The following is a 19,902-nucleotide window of genomic DNA, read 5'->3' on the forward strand; positions in this document are numbered from 1 at the left end:
CTTCTGTGGTATTGCAAAGGCAAAGACAAATGCTTCCAGTCATCCATTGCACTAATGGATTGGTCATCAGCTGGCTGTCTATGTCCCGCATCAATATAGACCAAAGTACAGAGGGTTAGGCTATGCTATTGTGCACCTACCTGATGCATCAGAAGGTGCGAGGCCCTTGCTAAATTCTGTGCACAGACTTTGAGATCTATACTTTAGACTGTATCTAAACCTGCTCCAACATGGACTGACATTCTGGCCTACTTTCAGCCGATGCGACTTGTCTGTCGCTGAACAGTCGCTTTTTATGTATTCAGCACCTATGTATAATGTTGTAAAAATGCTCTAGAAGCTAAAGTCGCAGAAATGTCACACATATTTGGCCTGCAACTTTCTGTGCGACAAATTCAGACAGGAAAAATCAGTATAAATCCTTAGAAAATTATCCCCCAGTGTCTCCATCTGCTGGCGGTATTGAATAAGCATTGCTGCACTGATGGGGTATGCATTAGACGAAAAAAAAGAAGAAAAAGAAGAATAATACGCCCAGAAAAGAGGCGAAAAGGAGAAAAACGTAAAAAAACGTGAAAAAAAAGTAAGAGGAAGAGAAGGGAAAAAAAGGTGGAAATGGGTTTAAAAGTGATTTCGGCGGAGAATATATATATATATATATATATATATATATATATATATATATATATATATATATATATATATATATACGCGCACACACACACATATATATAAACGTATTCTCCGTTGAGATATTGCAGCCGCTGCTGTGTCCAGGCCCAGGAGCCTTAGCACTGTGCTGTGATGTCACTCAATACCACTGACATCACTAGGTGTAAACAACATCTCTCCTTTGCTGTGTATGTGACTATGGAGCTGTTTGGTGATGTCGTCTATTATGGCCTTCATAGAAGCAACAGGAGATTGTTGCATCCATCTAGAACCCTCAGAACTACAGTGCTATGATGTCACTCACTTCCACAGGCCTTGCAGAGTGTAAACAACAACAACCCAGCTTTGTTGTGTATGTAACCATAGGGATTTGTGATGTCACCTAGAACCTTCACAGCAGCGACAGCTTTATGAGGAGCATCAGCACTGCTCTGCCTGAGCAGAACCATCACCGCCATAGGTTGTCAAATAACCCGGATTTAACCCACACAGGTAAGTCCAATGGGGTGCAGGCATGTCCTCTATGCTTACAGCTTCCCGTGGGTGTTGGTTTGATACCGTTTGGGGACAGCCAAGGAGGCATCTGCAGGCAACAAAGGTAGGTGTGTGCTTGTGTGTGTGTTTCCTATGCAGATCCTAAGCCCAGTGTCACATGCAAGTAGGAGGAGTAAGAAGGGTTCCTGGCAAATCCGGGTTATGGATTGCATTTAAAAAGGCCCCGTGGGAGTGCAATGGGCCCCTGTCTTGCTGCTTAGCAATAATGGTATGGGTTTAGGTTCTGCTGTGTGTACTGGTGGTTGACTGCCCCCCAGCCCAGAGTGTGCATGGAAAATTGTCTGGCAGCCTCCCTGACAGCAAGCAGTGATAGTGCCCATGAAGGGCACCTTGTTGGGCCCGCCCCTTTCACGGTTATCGCTTCTCGGCCTTTTGGCTAAGATCAAGTGTAGTATCTGTTCTTATCAGTTTAATATCTGATACGTCCCCTATCTGGGGACCATATATTAAATGGATTTTTGAGAACGGGGGCCGATTTCGAAGCTTGCTTCCGTCGCCCTATGCATTGACCCGATATGGCAGTATCTTCGGGTACAGTGCACCACCCCCTTACAGGGTTAAAAAGAAAGATTCCTACTTTCATTGCTACCTGCTTGCTGGCTAGCCAGCTAGCCAGCCCTGTGGGCCTTGCTGCTGCTGCTGCAGCCAAAAAACAAAAGGTGGTGCTGCTGCTGCTTCTGCTGCTTCTGCTTCTGCTTGTGTCTGGCCGCTGTTGGAGCGTCCAGGCACAGGACTTCTGCTGCTGCTGACTAAATGGCCTCCTTAATTGGATCATTTGAGTAGCCAGCACACCTGTGCAGGTAGGGCATGACATGATAGGCAGCTGCCTTGATAGCGGGTGGGTGCTGAATGTTCCTAATTGACAAAATAAGATTAATGCTTATGAAGAAATATAAAATCTCATCCCTTCCCCAATATCGCGCCACACCCCTACCCCTTAATTCCCTGGTTGAACTTGATGGACATATGTCTTTTTTCGACCGTACTAACTATGTAACTATGTAACATAACATGGGGGGGGGGGGGGGGTCTCCTGGCTGTTCACACAGGTGTGTCATTGCTGTACATTGACCATGCATTGCTTCTGTGGTATTGCAAAGGCAAAGACAAATGCTTCCAGCCATCCATTGCACTAATGGATTGGTCATCAGCTGGCTGTCTATGTCCCGCATCAATATAGACCAAAGTACAGAGGGTTAGGCTATGCTATTGTGCACCTACCTGATGCATCAGAAGGTGCGAGGCCCTTGCTAAATTCTGTGCACAGACTTTGAGATCTATACTTTAGACTGTATCTAAACCTGCTCCAACATGGACTGACATTCTGGCCTACTTTCAGCCGATGCGACTTGTCTGTCGCTGAACAGTCGCTTTTTATGTATTCAGCACCTATGTATAATGTTGTAAAAATGCTCTAGAAGCTAAAGTCGCAGAAATGTCACACATATTTGGCCTGCAACTTTCTGTGCGACAAATTCAGACAGGAAAAATCAGTATAAATCCTTAGAAAATTATCCCCCAGTGTCTCCATCTGCTGGCGGTATTGAATAAGCATTGCTGCACTGATGGGGTATGCATTAGACGAAAAAAAAGAAGAAAAAGAAGAATAATACGCCCAGAAAAGAGGCGAAAAGGAGAAAAACGTAAAAAAACGTGAAAAAAAAGTAAGAGGAAGAGAAGGGAAAAAAAGGTGGAAATGGGTTTAAAAGTGATTTCGGCGGAGAAATATATATATATATATATATATATATATATATATATATATACGCGCACACACACACATATATATAAACGTATTCTCCGTTGAGATATTGCAGCCGCTGCTGTGTCCAGGCCCAGGAGCCTTAGCACTGTGCTGTGATGTCACTCAATACCACTGACATCACTAGGTGTAAACAACATCTCTCCTTTGCTGTGTATGTGACTATGGAGCTGTTTGGTGATGTCGTCTATTATGGCCTTCATAGAAGCAACAGGAGATTGTTGCATCCATCTAGAACCCTCAGAACTACAGTGCTATGATGTCACTCACTTCCACAGGCCTTGCAGAGTGTAAACAACAACAACCCAGCTTTGTTGTGTATGTAACCATAGGGATTTGTGATGTCACCTAGAACCTTCACAGCAGCGACAGCTTTATGAGGAGCATCAGCACTGCTCTGCCTGAGCAGAACCATCACCGCCATAGGTTGTCAAATAACCCGGATTTAACCCACACAGGTAAGTCCAATGGGGTGCAGGCATGTCCTCTATGCTTACAGCTTCCCGTGGGTGTTGGTTTGATACCGTTTGGGGACAGCCAAGGAGGCATCTGCAGGCAACAAAGGTAGGTGTGTGCTTGTGTGTGTGTTTCCTATGCAGATCCTAAGCCCAGTGTCACATGCAAGTAGGAGGAGTAAGAAGGGTTCCTGGCAAATCCGGGTTATGGATTGCATTTAAAAAGGCCCCGTGGGAGTGCAATGGGCCCCTGTCTTGCTGCTTAGCAATAATGGTATGGGTTTAGGTTCTGCTGTGTGTACTGGTGGTTGACTGCCCCCCAGCCCAGAGTGTGCATGGAAAATTGTCTGGCAGCCTCCCTGACAGCAAGCAGTGATAGTGCCCATGAAGGGCACCTTGTTGGGCCCGCCCCTTTCACGGTTATCGCTTCTCGGCCTTTTGGCTAAGATCAAGTGTAGTATCTGTTCTTATCAGTTTAATATCTGATACGTCCCCTATCTGGGGACCATATATTAAATGGATTTTTGAGAACGGGGGCCGATTTCGAAGCTTGCTTCCGTCGCCCTATGCATTGACCCGATATGGCAGTATCTTCGGGTACAGTGCACCACCCCCTTACAGGGTTAAAAAGAAAGATTCCTACTTTCATTGCTACCTGCTTGCTGGCTAGCCAGCTAGCCAGCCCTGTGGGCCTTGCTGCTGCTGCAGCCAAAAAACAAAAGGTGGTGCTGCTGCTGCTTCTGCTGCTTCTGCTTCTGCTTGTGTCTGGCCGCTGTTGGAGCGTCCAGGCACAGGACTTCTGCTGCTGCTGACTAAATGGCCTCCTTAATTGGATCATTTGAGTAGCCAGCACACCTGTGCAGGTAGGGCATGACATGATAGGCAGCTGCCTTGATAGCGGGTGGGTGCTGAATGTTCCTAATTGACAAAATAAGATTAATGCTTATGAAGAAATATAAAATCTCATCCCTTCCCCAATATCGCGCCACACCCCTACCCCTTAATTCCCTGGTTGAACTTGATGGACATATGTCTTTTTTCGACCGTACTAACTATGTAACTATGTAACATAACATGGGGGGGGGGGGGGGTCTCCTGGCTGTTCACACAGGTGTGTCATTGCTGTACATTGACCATGCATTGCTTCTGTGGTATTGCAAAGGCAAAGACAAATGCTTCCAGCCATCCATTGCACTAATGGATTGGTCATCAGCTGGCTGTCTATGTCCCGCATCAATATAGACCAAAGTACAGAGGGTTAGGCTATGCTATTGTGCACCTACCTGATGCATCAGAAGGTGCGAGGCCCTTGCTAAATTCTGTGCACAGACTTTGAGATCTATACTTTAGACTGTATCTAAACCTGCTCCAACATGGACTGACATTCTGGCCTACTTTCAGCCGATGCGACTTGTCTGTCGCTGAACAGTCGCTTTTTATGTATTCAGCACCTATGTATAATGTTGTAAAAATGCTCTAGAAGCTAAAGTCGCAGAAATGTCACACATATTTGGCCTGCAACTTTCTGTGCGACAAATTCAGACAGGAAAAATCAGTATAAATCCTTAGAAAATTATCCCCCAGTGTCTCCATCTGCTGGCGGTATTGAATAAGCATTGCTGCACTGATGGGGTATGCATTAGACGAAAAAAAAGAAGAAAAAGAAGAATAATACGCCCAGAAAAGAGGCGAAAAGGAGAAAAACGTAAAAAAACGTGAAAAAAAAGTAAGAGGAAGAGAAGGGAAAAAAAGGTGGAAATGGGTTTAAAAGTGATTTCGGCGGAGAAATATATATATATATATATATATATATATATATATATATATATATATATATATATATACGCGCACACACACACATATATATAAACGTATTCTCCGTTGAGATATTGCAGCCGCTGCTGTGTCCAGGCCCAGGAGCCTTAGCACTGTGCTGTGATGTCACTCAATACCACTGACATCACTAGGTGTAAACAACATCTCTCCTTTGCTGTGTATGTGACTATGGAGCTGTTTGGTGATGTCGTCTATTATGGCCTTCATAGAAGCAACAGGAGATTGTTGCATCCATCTAGAACCCTCAGAACTACAGTGCTATGATGTCACTCACTTCCACAGGCCTTGCAGAGTGTAAACAACAACAACCCAGCTTTGTTGTGTATGTAACCATAGGGATTTGTGATGTCACCTAGAACCTTCACAGCAGCGACAGCTTTATGAGGAGCATCAGCACTGCTCTGCCTGAGCAGAACCATCACCGCCATAGGTTGTCAAATAACCCGGATTTAACCCACACAGGTAAGTCCAATGGGGTGCAGGCATGTCCTCTATGCTTACAGCTTCCCGTGGGTGTTGGTTTGATACCGTTTGGGGACAGCCAAGGAGGCATCTGCAGGCAACAAAGGTAGGTGTGTGCTTGTGTGTGTGTTTCCTATGCAGATCCTAAGCCCAGTGTCACATGCAAGTAGGAGGAGTAAGAAGGGTTCCTGGCAAATCCGGGTTATGGATTGCATTTAAAAAGGCCCCGTGGGAGTGCAATGGGCCCCTGTCTTGCTGCTTAGCAATAATGGTATGGGTTTAGGTTCTGCTGTGTGTACTGGTGGTTGACTGCCCCCCAGCCCAGAGTGTGCATGGAAAATTGTCTGGCAGCCTCCCTGACAGCAAGCAGTGATAGTGCCCATGAAGGGCACCTTGTTGGGCCCGCCCCTTTCACGGTTATCGCTTCTCGGCCTTTTGGCTAAGATCAAGTGTAGTATCTGTTCTTATCAGTTTAATATCTGATACGTCCCCTATCTGGGGACCATATATTAAATGGATTTTTGAGAACGGGGGCCGATTTCGAAGCTTGCTTCCGTCGCCCTATGCATTGACCCGATATGGCAGTATCTTCGGGTACAGTGCACCACCCCCTTACAGGGTTAAAAAGAAAGATTCCTACTTTCATTGCTACCTGCTTGCTGGCTAGCCAGCTAGCCAGCCCTGTGGGCCTTGCTGCTGCTGCAGCCAAAAAACAAAAGGTGGTGCTGCTGCTGCTTCTGCTGCTTCTGCTTCTGCTTGTGTCTGGCCGCTGTTGGAGCGTCCAGGCACAGGACTTCTGCTGCTGCTGACTAAATGGCCTCCTTAATTGGATCATTTGAGTAGCCAGCACACCTGTGCAGGTAGGGCATGACATGATAGGCAGCTGCCTTGATAGCGGGTGGGTGCTGAATGTTCCTAATTGACAAAATAAGATTAATGCTTATGAAGAAATATAAAATCTCATCCCTTCCCCAATATCGCGCCACACCCCTACCCCTTAATTCCCTGGTTGAACTTGATGGACATATGTCTTTTTTCGACCGTACTAACTATGTAACTATGTAACATAACATGGGGGGGGGGGGGGGGGTCTCCTGGCTGTTCACACAGGTGTGTCATTGCTGTACATTGACCATGCATTGCTTCTGTGGTATTGCAAAGGCAAAGACAAATGCTTCCAGCCATCCATTGCACTAATGGATTGGTCATCAGCTGGCTGTCTATGTCCCGCATCAATATAGACCAAAGTACAGAGGGTTAGGCTATGCTATTGTGCACCTACCTGATGCATCAGAAGGTGCGAGGCCCTTGCTAAATTCTGTGCACAGACTTTGAGATCTATACTTTAGACTGTATCTAAACCTGCTCCAACATGGACTGACATTCTGGCCTACTTTCAGCCGATGCGACTTGTCTGTCGCTGAACAGTCGCTTTTTATGTATTCAGCACCTATGTATAATGTTGTAAAAATGCTCTAGAAGCTAAAGTCGCAGAAATGTCACACATATTTGGCCTGCAACTTTCTGTGCGACAAATTCAGACAGGAAAAATCAGTATAAATCCTTAGAAAATTATCCCCCAGTGTCTCCATCTGCTGGCGGTATTGAATAAGCATTGCTGCACTGATGGGGTATGCATTAGACGAAAAAAAAGAAGAAAAAGAAGAATAATACGCCCAGAAAAGAGGCGAAAAGGAGAAAAACGTAAAAAAACGTGAAAAAAAAGTAAGAGGAAGAGAAGGGAAAAAAAGGTGGAAATGGGTTTAAAAGTGATTTCGGCGGAGAAATATATATATATATATATATATATATATATATATATATATATATATATACGCGCACACACACACATATATATAAACGTATTCTCCGTTGAGATATTGCAGCCGCTGCTGTGTCCAGGCCCAGGAGCCTTAGCACTGTGCTGTGATGTCACTCAATACCACTGACATCACTAGGTGTAAACAACATCTCTCCTTTGCTGTGTATGTGACTATGGAGCTGTTTGGTGTGTCGTCTATTACGGCCTTCATAGAAGCAACAGGAGATTGTTGCATCCATCTAGAACCCTCAGAACTACAGTGCTATGATGTCACTCACTTCCACAGGCCTTGCAGAGTGTAAACAACAACAACCCAGCTTTGTTGTGTATGTAACCATAGGGATTTGTGATGTCACCTAGAACCTTCACAGCAGCGACAGCTTTATGAGGAGCATCAGCACTGCTCTGCCTGAGCAGAACCATCACCGCCATAGGTTGTCAAATAACCCGGATTTAACCCACACAGGTAAGTCCAATGGGGTGCAGGCATGTCCTCTATGCTTACAGCTTCCCGTGGGTGTTGGTTTGATACCGTTTGGGGACAGCCAAGGAGGCATCTGCAGGCAACAAAGGTAGGTGTGTGCTTGTGTGTGTGTTTCCTATGCAGATCCTAAGCCCAGTGTCACATGCAAGTAGGAGGAGTAAGAAGGGTTCCTGGCAAATCCGGGTTATGGATTGCATTTAAAAAGGCCCCGTGGGAGTGCAATGGGCCCCTGTCTTGCTGCTTAGCAATAATGGTATGGGTTTAGGTTCTGCTGTGTGTACTGGTGGTTGACTGCCCCCCAGCCCAGAGTGTGCATGGAAAATTGTCTGGCAGCCTCCCTGACAGCAAGCAGTGATAGTGCCCATGAAGGGCACCTTGTTGGGCCCGCCCCTTTCACGGTTATCGCTTCTCGGCCTTTTGGCTAAGATCAAGTGTAGTATCTGTTCTTATCAGTTTAATATCTGATACGTCCCCTATCTGGGGACCATATATTAAATGGATTTTTGAGAACGGGGGCCGATTTCGAAGCTTGCTTCCGTCGCCCTATGCATTGACCCGATATGGCAGTATCTTCGGGTACAGTGCACCACCCCCTTACAGGGTTAAAAAGAAAGATTCCTACTTTCATTGCTACCTGCTTGCTGGCTAGCCAGCTAGCCAGCCCTGTGGGCCTTGCTGCTGCTGCAGCCAAAAAACAAAAGGTGGTGCTGCTGCTGCTTCTGCTGCTTCTGCTTCTGCTTGTGTCTGGCCGCTGTTGGAGCGTCCAGGCACAGGACTTCTGCTGCTGCTGACTAAATGGCCTCCTTAATTGGATCATTTGAGTAGCCAGCACACCTGTGCAGGTAGGGCATGACATGATAGGCAGCTGTCTTGATAGCGGGTGGGTGCTGAATGTTCCTAATTGACAAAATAAGATTAATGCTTATGAAGAAATATAAAATCTCATCCCTTCCCCAATATCGCGCCACACCCCTACCCCTTAATTCCCTGGTTGAACTTGATGGACATATGTCTTTTTTCGACCGTACTAACTATGTAACTATGTAACATAACATGGGGGGGGGGGGGGGGGTCTCCTGGCTGTTCACACAGGTGTGTCATTGCTGTACATTGACCATGCATTGCTTCTGTGGTATTGCAAAGGCAAAGACAAATGCTTCCAGCCATCCATTGCACTAATGGATTGGTCATCAGCTGGCTGTCTATGTCCCGCATCAATATAGACCAAAGTACAGAGGGTTAGGCTATGCTATTGTGCACCTACCTGATGCATCAGAAGGTGCGAGGCCCTTGCTAAATTCTGTGCACAGACTTTGAGATCTATACTTTAGACTGTATCTAAACCTGCTCCAACATGGACTGACATTCTGGCCTACTTTCAGCCGATGCGACTTGTCTGTCGCTGAACAGTCGCTTTTTATGTATTCAGCACCTATGTATAATGTTGTAAAAATGCTCTAGAAGCTAAAGTCGCAGAAATGTCACACATATTTGGCCTGCAACTTTCTGTGCGACAAATTCAGACAGGAAAAATCAGTATAAATCCTTAGAAAATTATCCCCCAGTGTCTCCATCTGCTGGCGGTATTGAATAAGCATTGCTGCACTGATGGGGTATGCATTAGACGAAAAAAAAGAAGAAAAAGAAGAATAATACGCCCAGAAAAGAGGCGAAAAGGAGAAAAACGTAAAAAAACGTGAAAAAAAAGTAAGAGGAAGAGAAGGGAAAAAAAGGTGGAAATGGGTTTAAAAGTGATTTCGGCGGATAAATATATATATATATATATATATATATATATATACGCGCACACACACACATATATATAAACGTATTCTCCGTTGAGATATTGCAGCCGCTGCTGTGTCCAGGCCCAGGAGCCTTAGCACTGTGCTGTGATGTCACTCAATACCACTGACATCACTAGGTGTAAACAACATCTCTCCTTTGCTGTGTATGTGACTATGGAGCTGTTTGGTGATGTCGTCTATTATGGCCTTCATAGAAGCAACAGGAGATTGTTGCATCCATCTAGAACCCTCAGAACTACAGTGCTATGATGTCACTCACTTCCACAGGCCTTGCAGAGTGTAAACAACAACAACCCAGCTTTGTTGTGTATGTAACCATAGGGATTTGTGATGTCACCTAGAACCTTCACAGCAGCGACAGCTTTATGAGGAGCATCAGCACTGCTCTGCCTGAGCAGAACCATCACCGCCATAGGTTGTCAAATAACCCGGATTTAACCCACACAGGTAAGTCCAATGGGGTGCAGGCATGTCCTCTATGCTTACAGCTTCCCGTGGGTGTTGGTTTGATACCGTTTGGGGACAGCCAAGGAGGCATCTGCAGGCAACAAAGGTAGGTGTGTGCTTGTGTGTGTGTTTCCTATGCAGATCCTAAGCCCAGTGTCACATGCAAGTAGGAGGAGTAAGAAGGGTTCCTGGCAAATCCGGGTTATGGATTGCATTTAAAAAGGCCCCGTGGGAGTGCAATGGGCCCCTGTCTTGCTGCTTAGCAATAATGGTATGGGTTTAGGTTCTGCTGTGTGTACTGGTGGTTGACTGCCCCCCAGCCCAGAGTGTGCATGGAAAATTGTCTGGCAGCCTCCCTGACAGCAAGCAGTGATAGTGCCCATGAAGGGCACCTTGTTGGGCCCGCCCCTTTCACGGTTATCGCTTCTCGGCCTTTTGGCTAAGATCAAGTGTAGTATCTGTTCTTATCAGTTTAATATCTGATACGTCCCCTATCTGGGGACCATATATTAAATGGATTTTTGAGAACGGGGGCCGATTTCGAAGCTTGCTTCCGTCGCCCTATGCATTGACCCGATATGGCAGTATCTTCGGGTACAGTGCACCACCCCCTTACAGGGTTAAAAAGAAAGATTCCTACTTTCATTGCTACCTGCTTGCTGGCTAGCCAGCTAGCCAGCCCTGTGGGCCTTGCTGCTGCTGCAGCCAAAAAACAAAAGGTGGTGCTGCTGCTGCTTCTGCTGCTTCTGCTTCTGCTTGTGTCTGGCCGCTGTTGGAGCGTCCAGGCACAGGACTTCTGCTGCTGCTGACTAAATGGCCTCCTTAATTGGATCATTTGAGTAGCCAGCACACCTGTGCAGGTAGGGCATGACATGATAGGCAGCTGCCTTGATAGCGGGTGGGTGCTGAATGTTCCTAATTGACAAAATAAGATTAATGCTTATGAAGAAATATAAAATCTCATCCCTTCCCCAATATCGCGCCACACCCCTACCCCTTAATTCCCTGGTTGAACTTGATGGACATATGTCTTTTTTCGACCGTACTAACTATGTAACTATGTAACATAACATGGGGGGGGGGGGGGTCTCCTGGCTGTTCACACAGGTGTGTCATTGCTGTACATTGACCATGCATTGCTTCTGTGGTATTGCAAAGGCAAAGACAAATGCTTCCAGCCATCCATTGCACTAATGGATTGGTCATCAGCTGGCTGTCTATGTCCCGCATCAATATAGACCAAAGTACAGAGGGTTAGGCTATGCTATTGTGCACCTACCTGATGCATCAGAAGGTGCGAGGCCCTTGCTAAATTCTGTGCACAGACTTTGAGATCTATACTTTAGACTGTATCTAAACCTGCTCCAACATGGACTGACATTCTGGCCTACTTTCAGCCGATGCGACTTGTCTGTCGCTGAACAGTCGCTTTTTATGTATTCAGCACCTATGTATAATGTTGTAAAAATGCTCTAGAAGCTAAAGTCGCAGAAATGTCACACATATTTGGCCTGCAACTTTCTGTGCGACAAATTCAGACAGGAAAAATCAGTATAAATCCTTAGAAAATTATCCCCCAGTGTCTCCATCTGCTGGCGGTATTGAATAAGCATTGCTGCACTGATGGGGTATGCATTAGACGAAAAAAAAGAAGAAAAAGAAGAATAATACGCCCAGAAAAGAGGCGAAAAGGAGAAAAACGTAAAAAAACGTGAAAAAAAAGTAAGAGGAAGAGAAGGGAAAAAAAGGTGGAAATGGGTTTAAAAGTGATTTCGGCGGAGAAATATATATATATATATATATATATATATATATATATATACGCGCACACACACACATATATATAAACGTATTCTCCGTTGAGATATTGCAGCCGCTGCTGTGTCCAGGCCCAGGAGCCTTAGCACTGTGCTGTGATGTCACTCAATACCACTGACATCACTAGGTGTAAACAACATCTCTCCTTTGCTGTGTATGTGACTATGGAGCTGTTTGGTGATGTCGTCTATTATGGCCTTCATAGAAGCAACAGGAGATTGTTGCATCCATCTAGAACCCTCAGAACTACAGTGCTATGATGTCACTCACTTCCACAGGCCTTGCAGAGTGTAAACAACAACAACCCAGCTTTGTTGTGTATGTAACCATAGGGATTTGTGATGTCACCTAGAACCTTCACAGCAGCGACAGCTTTATGAGGAGCATCAGCACTGCTCTGCCTGAGCAGAACCATCACCGCCATAGGTTGTCAAATAACCCGGATTTAACCCACACAGGTAAGTCCAATGGGGTGCAGGCATGTCCTCTATGCTTACAGCTTCCCGTGGGTGTTGGTTTGATACCGTTTGGGGACAGCCAAGGAGGCATCTGCAGGCAACAAAGGTAGGTGTGTGCTTGTGTGTGTGTTTCCTATGCAGATCCTAAGCCCAGTGTCACATGCAAGTAGGAGGAGTAAGAAGGGTTCCTGGCAAATCCGGGTTATGGATTGCATTTAAAAAGGCCCCGTGGGAGTGCAATGGGCCCCTGTCTTTCTGCTTAGCAATAATGGTATGGGTTTAGGTTCTGCTGTGTGTACTGGTGGTTGACTGCCCCCCAGCCCAGAGTGTGCATGGAAAATTGTCTGGCAGCCTCCCTGACAGCAAGCAGTGATAGTGCCCATGAAGGGCACCTTGTTGGGCCCGCCCCTTTCACGGTTATCGCTTCTCGGCCTTTTGGCTAAGATCAAGTGTAGTATCTGTTCTTATCAGTTTAATATCTGATACGTCCCCTATCTGGGGACCATATATTAAATGGATTTTTGAGAACGGGGGCCGATTTCGAAGCTTGCTTCCGTCGCCCTATGCATTGACCCGATATGGCAGTATCTTCGGGTACAGTGCACCACCCCCTTACAGGGTTAAAAAGAAAGATTCCTACTTTCATTGCTACCTGCTTGCTGGCTAGCCAGCTAGCCAGCTAGCCAGCCCTGTGGGCCTTGCTGCTGCTGCAGCCAAAAAACAAAAGGTGGTGCTGCTGCTGCTTCTGCTTCTGCTTGTGTCTGGCCGCTGTTGGAGCGTCCAGGCACAGGACTTCTGCTGCTGCTGACTAAATGGCCTCCTTAATTGGATCATTTGAGTAGCCAGCACACCTGTGCAGGTAGGGCATGACATGATAGGCAGCTGCCTTGATAGCGGGTGGGTGCTGAATGTTCCTAATTGACAAAATAAGATTAATGCTTATGAAGAAATATAAAATCTCATCCCTTCCCCAATATCGCGCCACACCCCTACCCCTTAATTCCCTGGTTGAACTTGATGGACATATGTCTTTTTTCGACCGTACTAACTATGTAACTATGTAACATAACATGGGGGGGGGGGGGGTCTCCTGGCTGTTCACACAGGTGTGTCATTGCTGTACATTGACCATGCATTGCTTCTGTGGTATTGCAAAGGCAAAGACAAATGCTTCCAGCCATCCATTGCACTAATGGATTGGTCATCAGCTGGCTGTCTATGTCCTGCATCAATATAGACCAAAGTACAGAGGGTTAGGCTATGCTATTGTGCACCTACCTGATGCATCAGAAGGTGCGAGGCCCTTGCTAAATTCTGTGCACAGACTTTGAGATCTATACTTTAGACTGTATCTAAACCTGCTCCAACATGGACTGACATTCTGGCCTACTTTCAGCCGATGCGACTTGTCTGTCGCTGAACAGTCGCTTTTTATGTATTCAGCACCTATGTATAATGTTGTAAAAATGCTCTAGAAGCTAAAGTCGCAGAAATGTCACACATATTTGGCCTGCAACTTTCTGTGCGACAAATTCAGACAGGAAAAATCAGTATAAATCCTTAGAAAATTATCCCCCAGTGTCTCCATCTGCTGGCGGTATTGAATAAGCATTGCTGCACTGATGGGGTATGCATTAGACGAAAAAAAAGAAGAAAAAGAAGAATAATACGCCCAGAAAAGAGGCGAAAAGGAGAAAAACGTAAAAAAACGTGAAAAAAAAGTAAGAGGAAGAGAAGGGAAAAAAAGGTGGAAATGGGTTTAAAAGTGATTTCGGCGGAGAAATATATATATATATATATATATATATATATATATATATATATATACGCGCACACACACACATATATATAAACGTATTCTCCGTTGAGATATTGCAGCCGCTGCTGTGTCCAGGCCCAGGAGCCTTAGCACTGTGCTGTGATGTCACTCAATACCACTGACATCACTAGGTGTAAACAACATCTCTCCTTTGCTGTGTATGTGACTATGGAGCTGTTTGGTGATGTCGTCTATTATGGCCTTCATAGAAGCAACAGGAGATTGTTGCATCCATCTAGAACCCTCAGAACTACAGTGCTATGATGTCACTCACTTCCACAGGCCTTGCAGAGTGTAAACAACAACAACCCAGCTTTGTTGTGTATGTAACCATAGGGATTTGTGATGTCACCTAGAACCTTCACAGCAGCGACAGCTTTATGAGGAGCATCAGCACTGCTCTGCCTGAGCAGAACCATCACCGCCATAGGTTGTCAAATAACCCGGATTTAACCCACACAGGTAAGTCCAATGGGGTGCAGGCATGTCCTCTATGCTTACAGCTTCCCGTGGGTGTTGGTTTGATACCGTTTGGGGACAGCCAAGGAGGCATCTGCAGGCAACAAAGGTAGGTGTGTGCTTGTGTGTGTGTTTCCTATGCAGATCCTAAGCCCAGTGTCACATGCAAGTAGGAGGAGTAAGAAGGGTTCCTGGCAAATCCGGGTTATGGATTGCATTTAAAAAGGCCCCGTGGGAGTGCAATGGGCCCCTGTCTTGCTGCTTAGCAATAATGGTATGGGTTTAGGTTCTGCTGTGTGTACTGGTGGTTGACTGCCCCCCAGCCCAGAGTGTGCATGGAAAATTGTCTGGCAGCCTCCCTGACAGCAAGCAGTGATAGTGCCCATGAAGGGCACCTTGTTGGGCCCGCCCCTTTCACGGTTATCGCTTCTCGGCCTTTTGGCTAAGATCAAGTGTAGTATCTGTTCTTATCAGTTTAATATCTGATACGTCCCCTATCTGGGGACCATATATTAAATGGATTTTTGAGAACGGGGGCCGATTTCGAAGCTTGCTTCCGTCGCCCTATGCATTGACCCGATATGGCAGTATCTTCGGGTACAGTGCACCACCCCCTTACAGGGTTAAAAAGAAAGATTCCTACTTTCATTGCTACCTGCTTGCTGGCTAGCCAGCTAGCCAGCCCTGTGGGCCTTGCTGCTGCTGCAGCCAAAAAACAAAAGGTGGTGCTGCTGCTGCTTCTGCTGCTTCTGCTTCTGCTTGTGTCTGGCCGCTGTTGGAGCGTCCAGGCACAGGACTTCTGCTGCTGCTGACTAAATGGCCTCCTTAATTGGATCATTTGAGTAGCCAGCACACCTGTGCAGGTAGGGCATGACATGATAGGCAGCTGCCTTGATAGCGGGTGGGTGCTGAATGTTCCTAATTGACAAAATAAGATTAATGCTTATGAAGAAATATAAAATCTCATCCCTTCCCCAATATCGCGCCACACCCCTACCCCTTAATTCCCTGGTTGAACTTGATGGACATATGTCTTTTTTCGACCGTACTAACTATGTAACTATGTAACATAACATGGGGGGGGGGGGGGGGTCTCCTGGCTGTTCACACAGGTGTGTCATTGCTGTACATTGACCATGCATTGCTTCTGTGGTATTGCAAAGGCAAAGACAAATGCTTCCAGCCATCCATTGCACTAATGGATTGGTCATCAGCTGGCTGTCTATGTCCTGCATCAATATAGACCAAAGTACAGAGGGTTAGGCTATGCTATTGTGCACCTACCTGATGCATCAGAAGGTGCGAGGCCCTTGCTAAATTCTGTGCACAGACTTTGAGATCTATACTTTAGACTGTATCTAAACCTGCTCCAACATGGACTGACATTCTGGCCTACTTTCAGCCGATGCGACTTGTCTGTCGCTGAACAGTCGCTTTTTATGTATTCAGCACCTATGTATAATGTTGTAAAAATGCTCTAGAAGCTAAAGTCGCAGAAATGTCACACATATTTGGCCTGCAACTTTCTGTGCGACAAATTCAGACAGGAAAAATCAGTATAAATCCTTAGAAAATTATCCCCCAGTGTCTCCATCTGCTGGCGGTATTGAATAAGCATTGCTGCACTGATGGGGTATGCATTAGACGAAAAAAAAGAAGAAAAAGAAGAATAATACGCCCAGAAAAGAGGCGAAAAGGAGAAAAACGTAAAAAAACGTGAAAAAAAAGTAAGAGGAAGAGAAGGGAAAAAAAGGTGGAAATGGGTTTAAAAGTGATTTCGGCGGAGAAATATATATATATATATATATATATATATATATATATATATATATATATATATATACGCGCACACACACACATATATATAAACGTATTCTCCGTTGAGATATTGCAGCCGCTGCTGTGTCCAGGCCCAGGAGCCTTAGCACTGTGCTGTGATGTCACTCAATACCACTGACATCACTAGGTGTAAACAACATCTCTCCTTTGCTGTGTATGTGACTATGGAGCTGTTTGGTGATGTCGTCTATTATGGCCTTCATAGAAGCAACAGGAGATTGTTGCATCCATCTAGAACCCTCAGAACTACAGTGCTATGATGTCACTCACTTCCACAGGCCTTGCAGAGTGTAAACAACAACAACCCAGCTTTGTTGTGTATGTAACCATAGGGATTTGTGATGTCACCTAGAACCTTCACAGCAGCGACAGCTTTATGAGGAGCATCAGCACTGCTCTGCCTGAGCAGAACCATCACCGCCATAGGTTGTCAAATAACCCGGATTTAACCCACACAGGTAAGTCCAATGGGGTGCAGGCATGTCCTCTATGCTTACAGCTTCCCGTGGGTGTTGGTTTGATACCGTTTGGGGACAGCCAAGGAGGCATCTGCAGGCAACAAAGGTAGGTGTGTGCTTGTGTGTGTGTTTCCTATGCAGATCCTAAGCCCAGTGTCACATGCAAGTAGGAGGAGTAAGAAGGGTTCCTGGCAAATCCGGGTTATGGATTGCATTTAAAAAGGCCCCGTGGGAGTGCAATGGGCCCCTGTCTTGCTGCTTAGCAATAATGGTATGGGTTTAGGTTCTGCTGTGTGTACTGGTGGTTGACTGCCCCCCAGCCCAGAGTGTGCATGGAAAATTGTCTGGCAGCCTCCCTGACAGCAAGCAGTGATAGTGCCCATGAAGGGCACCTTGTTGGGCCCGCCCCTTTCACGGTTATCGCTTCTCGGCCTTTTGGCTAAGATCAAGTGTAGTATCTGTTCTTATCAGTTTAATATCTGATACGTCCCCTATCTGGGGACCATATATTAAATGGATTTTTGAGAACGGGGGCCGATTTCGAAGCTTGCTTCCGTCGCCCTATGCATTGACCCGATATGGCAGTATCTTCGGGTACAGTGCACCACCCCCTTACAGGGTTAAAAAGAAAGATTCCTACTTTCATTGCTACCTGCTTGCTGGCTAGCCAGCTAGCCAGCCCTGTGGGCCTTGCTGCTGCTGCAGCCAAAAAACAAAAGGTGGTGCTGCTGCTGCTTCTGCTGCTTCTGCTTCTGCTTGTGTCTGGCCGCTGTTGGAGCGTCCAGGCACAGGACTTCTGCTGCTGCTGACTAAATGGCCTCCTTAATTGGATCATTTGAGTAGCCAGCACACCTGTGCAGGTAGGGCATGACATGATAGGCAGCTGCCTTGATAGCGGGTGGGTGCTGAATGTTCCTAATTGACAAAATAAGATTAATGCTTATGAAGAAATATAAAATCTCATCCCTTCCCCAATATCGCGCCACACCCCTACCCCTTAATTCCCTGGTTGAACTTGATGGACATATGTCTTTTTTCGACCGTACTAACTATGTAACTATGTAACATAACATGGGGGGGGGGGGGGGTCTCCTGGCTGTTCACACAGGTGTGTCATTGCTGTACATTGACCATGCATTGCTTCTGTGGTATTGCAAAGGCAAAGACAAATGCTTCCAGCCATCCATTGCACTAATGGATTGGTCATCAGCTGGCTGTCTATGTCCCGCATCAATATAGACCAAAGTACAGAGGGTTAGGCTATGCTATTGTGCACCTACCTGATGCATCAGAAGGTGCAAGGCCCTTGCTAAATTCTGTGCACAGACTTTGAGATCTATACTTTAGACTGTATCTAAACCTGCTCCAACATGGACTGACATTCTGGCCTACTTTCAGCCGATGCGACTTGTCTGTCGCTGAACAGTCGCTTTTTATGTATTCAGCACCTATGTATAATGTTGTAAAAATGCTCTAGAAGCTAAAGTCGCAGAAATGTCACACATATTTGGCCTGCAACTTTCTGTGCGACAAATTCAGACAGGAAAAATCAGTATAAATCCTTAGAAAATTATCCCCCAGTGTCTCCATCTGCTGGCGGTATTGAATAAGCATTGCTGCACTGATGGGGTATGCATTAGACGAAAAAAAAGAAGAAAAAGAAGAATAATACGCCCAGAAAAGAGGCGAAAAGGAGAAAAACGTAAAAAAACGTGAAAAAAAAGTAAGAGGAAGAGAAGGGAAAAAAAGGTGGAAATGGGTTTAAAAGTGATTTCGGCGGAGAAATATATATATATATATATATATATATATATATATATATATATACGCGCACACACACACATATATATAAACGTATTCTCCGTTGAGATATTGCAGCCGCTGCTGTGTCCAGGCCCAGGAGCCTTAGCACTGTGCTGTGATGTCACTCAATACCACTGACATCACTAGGTGTAAACAACATCTCTCCTTTGCTGTGTATGTGACTATGGAGCTGTTTGGTGATGTCGTCTATTATGGCCTTCATAGAAGCAACAGGAGATTGTTGCATCCATCTAGAACCCTCAGAACTACAGTGCTATGATGTCACTCACTTCCACAGGCCTTGCAGAGTGTAAACAACAACAACCCAGCTTTGTTGTGTATGTAACCATAGGGATTTGTGATGTCACCTAGAACCTTCACAGCAGCGACAGCTTTATGAGGAGCATCAGCACTGCTCTGCCTGAGCAGAACCATCACCGCCATAGGTTGTCAAATAACCCGGATTTAACCCACACAGGTAAGTCCAATGGGGTGCAGGCATGTCCTCTATGCTTACAGCTTCCCGTGGGTGTTGGTTTGATACCGTTTGGGGACAGCCAAGGAGGCATCTGCAGGCAACAAAGGTAGGTGTGTGCTTGTGTGTGTGTTTCCTATGCAGATCCTAAGCCCAGTGTCACATGCAAGTAGGAGGAGTAAGAAGGGTTCCTGGCAAATCCGGGTTATGGATTGCATTTAAAAAGGCCCCGTGGGAGTGCAATGGGCCCCTGTCTTGCTGCTTAGCAATAATGGTATGGGTTTAGGTTCTGCTGTGTGTACTGGTGGTTGACTGCCCCCCAGCCCAGAGTGTGCATGGAAAATTGTCTGGCAGCCTCCCTGACAGCAAGCAGTGATAGTGCCCATGAAGGGCACCTTGTTGGGCCCGCCCCTTTCACGGTTATCGCTTCTCGGCCTTTTGGCTAGATCAAGTGTCTGGTCAGGAGGATC

The 19,902-nt window shown here is 45.9% G+C and overlaps 8 non-coding genes across 8 annotated transcripts; all 8 read left to right on the plus strand.

Moving 5' to 3' along the window:
• Window positions 1–1,583: 1,583 nt before the first annotated feature.
• On the plus strand, window positions 1,584–1,774 carry LOC130309500 (U2 spliceosomal RNA). Its single transcript, XR_008858166.1, has one exon. It is a non-coding gene; the product is annotated as a U2 spliceosomal RNA (small nuclear RNA).
• A 2,092-nt stretch (window positions 1,775–3,866) lies between these two features.
• On the plus strand, window positions 3,867–4,057 carry LOC130309501 (U2 spliceosomal RNA). Its single transcript, XR_008858167.1, has one exon. It is a non-coding gene; the product is annotated as a U2 spliceosomal RNA (small nuclear RNA).
• Window positions 4,058–6,161: 2,104 nt separating this feature from the next.
• On the plus strand, window positions 6,162–6,352 carry LOC130309502 (U2 spliceosomal RNA). Its single transcript, XR_008858168.1, has one exon. It is a non-coding gene; the product is annotated as a U2 spliceosomal RNA (small nuclear RNA).
• A 2,097-nt stretch (window positions 6,353–8,449) lies between these two features.
• Window positions 8,450–8,640, plus strand: LOC130309504 (U2 spliceosomal RNA). The gene has a single exon (XR_008858169.1). It is a non-coding gene; the product is annotated as a U2 spliceosomal RNA (small nuclear RNA).
• A 2,082-nt stretch (window positions 8,641–10,722) lies between these two features.
• Window positions 10,723–10,913, plus strand: LOC130309505 (U2 spliceosomal RNA). The gene has a single exon (XR_008858170.1). It is a non-coding gene; the product is annotated as a U2 spliceosomal RNA (small nuclear RNA).
• A 2,085-nt stretch (window positions 10,914–12,998) lies between these two features.
• On the plus strand, window positions 12,999–13,189 carry LOC130309506 (U2 spliceosomal RNA). Its single transcript, XR_008858171.1, has one exon. It is a non-coding gene; the product is annotated as a U2 spliceosomal RNA (small nuclear RNA).
• A 2,090-nt stretch (window positions 13,190–15,279) lies between these two features.
• On the plus strand, window positions 15,280–15,470 carry LOC130309507 (U2 spliceosomal RNA). The gene has a single exon (XR_008858172.1). It is a non-coding gene; the product is annotated as a U2 spliceosomal RNA (small nuclear RNA).
• A 2,103-nt stretch (window positions 15,471–17,573) lies between these two features.
• LOC130309508 (U2 spliceosomal RNA) lies at window positions 17,574–17,764 on the plus strand. The gene has a single exon (XR_008858173.1). It is a non-coding gene; the product is annotated as a U2 spliceosomal RNA (small nuclear RNA).
• Window positions 17,765–19,902: the final 2,138 nt, after the last annotated feature.

This window comes from Hyla sarda, unplaced genomic scaffold (assembly GCF_029499605.1).
Source record: "Hyla sarda isolate aHylSar1 unplaced genomic scaffold, aHylSar1.hap1 scaffold_153, whole genome shotgun sequence".
Lineage (NCBI taxonomy): Eukaryota > Metazoa > Chordata > Amphibia > Anura > Hylidae > Hyla > Hyla sarda.